The sequence below is a fragment of the Dioscorea cayenensis genome, chromosome 15 (genome assembly GCF_009730915.1).
Source record: "Dioscorea cayenensis subsp. rotundata cultivar TDr96_F1 chromosome 15, TDr96_F1_v2_PseudoChromosome.rev07_lg8_w22 25.fasta, whole genome shotgun sequence".
NCBI lineage: Eukaryota > Viridiplantae > Streptophyta > Magnoliopsida > Dioscoreales > Dioscoreaceae > Dioscorea > Dioscorea cayenensis.
The window spans coordinates 19,429,914-19,435,684 of record NC_052485.1 but is presented as its reverse complement, the minus strand read 5'-3'; positions in this window follow the sequence as shown (position 1 = coordinate 19,435,684).

Below are 5,771 nucleotides of genomic sequence, written 5' to 3'. Positions count from 1 at the left end.
GGAGTCCTCGTCCGTAAGATAAATGACGAGCCGACGTCTCACTCTAAAATCTACTATAACGTGTTGAAATGTGCCATGAACTTTGTATACTATGTGGCCTGCGCAGCCCGAACCTCAGCAATCTCTGCTCGGACCTTAGCGCTCTCTGTCTGTATCATCCCCACAACATTCTCAAGCCTCTCAAAGCGATCATGGGCTCGAGATGGTGAAAACATACATACTAGGGGTGGGTCCTCTACCACCAGAGATGCATCGGTCTCCATCTTTGTCGGCGGAGGCTCAGGAATAGGCTGCGAAGCCTCAGCATCATCACCCTCCTCCTCAACTATCTCTAGAGCTGGTAGAACAAAGGCATAAACTCCCGTCCAAACCCTACAGACCATACCCATCAATCTCATCGTCTTCAGGCTCAGGAGAGTAGGTATACTCGTCTTCTCAACCCCACGAATCACGTCCAAGAGACCTATGCCAGAAACTAGTCTCGTAATGTGGGGGCCCGAGAAGATCGCTCCCAATCTGGTGTACTACTCCTGATGTCGATTGTACTCTGCGACGATATGCCCTAGATGAATCGGTATGTACTGAACCATCGAATACAAGTACAGAAGCTCCTGTCGGCTCAAGACACCAGTGCTATCACTATAGCCATTCACTGACCTACTCAAAATGGCATGTAAATATCGGTATACAAGTTGGGAAAGGTACAAGGCCTTGGACACCCCTGGCTCATACTGACCCTGACCAGACAATGCTCTGTAAGCTCTCTATGGGGCCAATGCTCCAGGGTAATCTGTTTATAACTTGGAATGTCTATAAATGCCTCCTCATATAAGCTAGGCCGAACCAAAAACTGAGTAATGCTCATGCTATGGTGATGTCCAAATGCTCTGAACTGAATGGCATCAAGATTGTCAAATCTCGGATAAGATCTATCGAACTTGAATAATGATAAGACCTCAAGTGTAAGCTCACGAATGGCTAGCTCCCTAGTCGACAATAACTACCTCCAACCTCTCACTGAAACAAGATTTTTGACCTCATCTGCGAACTCATCTCCCTACTATAAATATCTCAATATGTTCGTGTCCAGCAATAGAGTATGTTCGAACCAAAGTCTCGACAGACGCTCAAAATGCTCCTGGTGCTCGGGAATAGCAAATGTCATACTCTTGGACTCAGGAGACAACTCACACGGCTGTTTATCATCTTGCTTCTTTGACTGAAGTGCCATAATCTGCAAAATTTGAAAGAAAATCGATCAAACAAGCTAATTGGTTAATGCCGCAGAAATCTACATGGCCATGTGGAATTTCCGCACGCCTGTGCGGATCCACAGGGCGTGAAAAAGACACACGGCCGCACCTCGAAGATCCAAAAATACACCGTTAAATCGCATCTAACTTTGTTCTAAACATGCATAATTATTCTAATTGTAGAGACGAAGCATTACTAACTAGTTTCATTGATTAAGATCAAGAATTAGTGAAGAAAACAAAAAAAAAAAAAGCTAGGGCTTACCGACGAGTTGAGATTGAAAACCTTGAATGGGTCCGAAAATCAAGTACAAATCCTTCCAAATCGGCAATGCAAGGTCAGGAAATGATGTGAGAGCACTCTCAGATGAATGGAGAATGTCAGGATGAATAGGAATGACGATCCTTTAAAAGGAACTCACGCCACCTTGAATGTGCCCTTCTCCAGATGGTTAATTTCAATGGCTCCATGAGGTGAAACTGTGGTTATCGTATACTGACCCGTCCACCTTGATTTAAGTTTCCCCGGGAATAAACATAGGCGAGAGTTGAATAATAACACCTGATTGCCTGCTTTGAAGTCCTTCGCAGTCTTAATATGCTTATCATGCCACTTCCGAATTCTTTCCTTATATATCCTTGCGTTCTCATATGCCTTCATCCTCCATTCATCTAACTTGTTGAGATGTAATATTCATAGCTATCCAGATTTGCGCAAGTCAAAATTCATCACTTTAATTGCCCAATATGCTTTGTGCTCTAATTCCACTGGTAAATGGCAAGATTTTCCATACACTAAATTATAGGGAGTGGTCCCTATTGGGGTTTTGTATGCTGTTCTATGAGCCCAAAGTGTGTCATCTAACCTTTCAGACCAATCTCGTTTCCCTTGTTCCACTGATTTGGTTAAGATTCTCTTGAGCTCTCTGTTTGTAACCTCCACTTGCCCACTTGTTTACGGATGGTAAGGAGTAGCAACACAATGATGAACTCCATAACGCTTTAACACTTTAGCCAATTGTGTGTTACAAAAATGGGTTCCCCGATCGCTAATGATAATTCTTGGAGTTCCAAATCGAGTAAATAACTTCTTCAAAAACTTTACCACCATTCTTGCATCATTAGTTGGAAGAGCCTGGGCTTCCACCCACTTGGAAACATAATCAACCGCTACCATAATGTATTGATTGCCATTGGATTTTGTAAATGGTCCCATGAAATCAATTCCCCATACATCAAACACCTCGCAAAATTGCATAGGGTTTTAAGGCATCTCGTCTCTTCGTGATAAATTTCCAGCCCGTTGACAACTACCACATCGTAAAATGAATTGTTGAACATCTTGGGATAAGGTCGGCCAATAGAACGCAGCGGCTAAAACCTTCTCTGCAGTTCGACTTGATGCATAATGCCCCCCACTGGGCCTGAATGATAATGCGCAATGATATTCCATCCTTCCTCCCTACAAACACACCTTCGCACCACCTGATCTGTACAAATATAGAACAAGTAAGGATCTTCCTAGAAATAATTTTTAAGGTCACTGAAAAATTTTTTCTTCTGTTGAAAGCTTAAACCCTGCTTCAATACCCTTCCTGACAGATAATTCGCAAAATCTGCGAACCATGGAGTATCTCTTGATTCTGAATTCTGTACCACATACAGATGCTCTTCAGGGAAGAAATCATTAATTTCCTTTCTTGCCAGTTCTTGCCCCTCACAATCTTCTAATCTCGAAAGATGATCTATAACCACATTCTCTGTCCCCTTTTTATCTTTTATTTCCATATCAAATTCTTGCAACAACATTATCCACCGAATCAATCTCGGCTTCGCATCTGCCTTGTTCATGAGATAACGGAGTGTAGAATGATCTATGAACACTGTGACATTAGATAGGATGAGATATGGTCTGAATTTATCAAAAGCAAACACTACTACTAATAATTCCTTTTCAGTAGTGGTGTAATGCTCTTGTGCACTTGTGAGAGTCTTGCTAGTATAATTGATCAGTTGAAATTGCTTATTTCTCCTCTGACCCAAGACTGCTCCTACTGTATAATCACTAGCATCGAACATTACTTCGAACGGCTCATCCCACTTCGGTGTTATCAGGATTGGTTCTTGCACTAACTTTTCTTTAAGCACATTAAATGGATTCAGACAGTTGTTTCCAAAATCAAAAGGAGTATCCTTCTCCAAGAGTTTAGTCAATGGTTGGGAGATCTTCGAAAAGTCCTTAATGAACCTGCTGTAAAAACCTAGATGACCCAAGAAACTGCGGATTCCTTTCACATTCGTAGGTGGAGGGAGCTTTTCAATTACCTCAATCTTCGCCTTATCCACCTCTATACCTGCCTGGGAAATCTTATGTCCAAGGATAATGCCTTCTTGCACCATAAAGTAACACTTTTCCCAGTTGAGGATGAGATTCGTCTCTTCACATCTCACTAATACTATTTCCAAATTATTTAAGTAAGCATCGAAAGAGTCCCCAAACACTGAAAAATCATTCATGAAAACTTCCATAATATCTTCGAGAAAAACATCAAAAATGGCCGTCATGCAGCGCTGGAATGTTGAAGGGCCGTTACACAACCCGAAAGGCATTCTTCTATAAGCAAAAGTACCATAAGGGCAAGTAAATGTGGTTTTCTCCTGATCTTCTGGGGCTATTGGGATTTGAAAATATCCTGACATGGCATGAAGGAAGCAGTAGAAATGATGCCTCGCTAGTCGTTCCAACATTTGGTCAATAAATGGCAAAGGAAAATGATCTTTCCGAGTGACGCCATTCAGTCTTCTATAGTCAATACAAACTCGCCAACCAGTAACTGTCCTAGTTGGGATTAACTCAATCTTTTCATTCTTTACTACTGTCATTCCTCCTTTTTTTGGAACAACTTGGGTCGGGCTCATCCACTTGTTGTCAGATATGGGGTAGATGATTCCTGCATCCAAAAGTTTTATTACCTCCGCTTTGACAACCTCCTTCATATTTGGGTTCAATCTTCGCTGAGGTTGGATCACAGATTTGTAGTCATCCTCCACTAGGATCTTATGAGTGCAGAATGATGGGTTTATACCCTTAATGTCGGAGATCTTCCATGCAATAGCTGATTTGTGCTTTTTCAACATGCTAACAAGCTTATCCTTCTGCCCCGCAGACAAGTTTGAAGCAACAATTACAGGGAGTTTAGAGTCCTCTATTAAGAATGCATATTCCAAATGTGCTGGAAGAGTTTTGAGCTCAAGTTCTGCTGGTTCAATAATTGATGGGCACAAGCTGCCCTCTTTCAATCTATCAATCTCCTCGAAATCATTTGCCTCATGTTCACAGTTATTCTCCTCTTCTTCCACCTGGGTATCTATTTCTTTACACTCTGCAGTGGATATCAATGTGTCCATTCTACATAGTTCTGATTTTATAATAGCAACTCCCACTGAAAAGAGTTCTTGCCTTTGGTCTTGATAGGAAGAATCAAACTGAGCAAGGATTCTTTCTACACTTTCTTCTAACTGATCATTCATTAACACCGACGTGGATCTCTCAAACTACTTTATCACATTATCTAATTCACAGTTTTGCCCTCGAATCCTGGCTATGTACTCTTTAACTGATTCTTCTAGTGGCTATTAAGTTGTATACTACTCATGATGAGAATAAAACGGTATGTCGTGCAATGTAACTGTTTGAACTTTCTGCTCCACGTTTTTGACCATTCTCATGATAGTGTCAAATGACTCAAACATGTTAATCATTTTCTACAATAAAAAATAAATAAGGAAAAGTCAGAAAAATGATAGAATAAGAAGATATTAAATAAAATGTATGGTGAAATAGCTAAGAAAACAAAGTGCAAAGTATCTCTAAACGCCTACTCCCCGGCAACGGCGCCAAATACTGGGCAAGGTCCCCTTGCGTATATCCTGTAAGTGCACGGGTTTGTCAAAGTAATAATCCCGAATGAGCGGGTATCGAATCCACAGGGAGTAGTGAATAAAAACACTTAATCGACTTCTTAGCTATGTGAAAGATCAATAGTGATAATTGTGACAATGATTCAATTCTCAAAAGTAAAAGCAACAAGTAAGAGAGCACCAGTAAAGGAGGAGGTAAGGCAATTGATAAAGATGGGGTACTCGCATAATGCTCCGCCTTGGATAATTGTTTCAAGTGCAAGAACCCTCTATTATGCTGCCTAATCGATGCAATGGTGAGTCGTACAAATCCTTAATTACATAGTCCCGAATCTAAGGTCAACTATTGATAGATGTCTAAAAGTATGTATTTTGCATGTATTTGTTCTGTATTATTCTTTATATTTATTTGTTGAATTGATGCCTTTTTGGTCTAAATTGTAGTATTTTTGCATTTCAGGCCCTTTAGAAGCCCTGGTAGCTCGGCGACGCGATTGGGGATGAATTCGGCATCAAAACGGCATTTCCGGGGGGCGGGATTACTGCAGCACAGCACTGTAGTGATGTTACTGTAGCAGTTTCCACTACAGCAGCCAC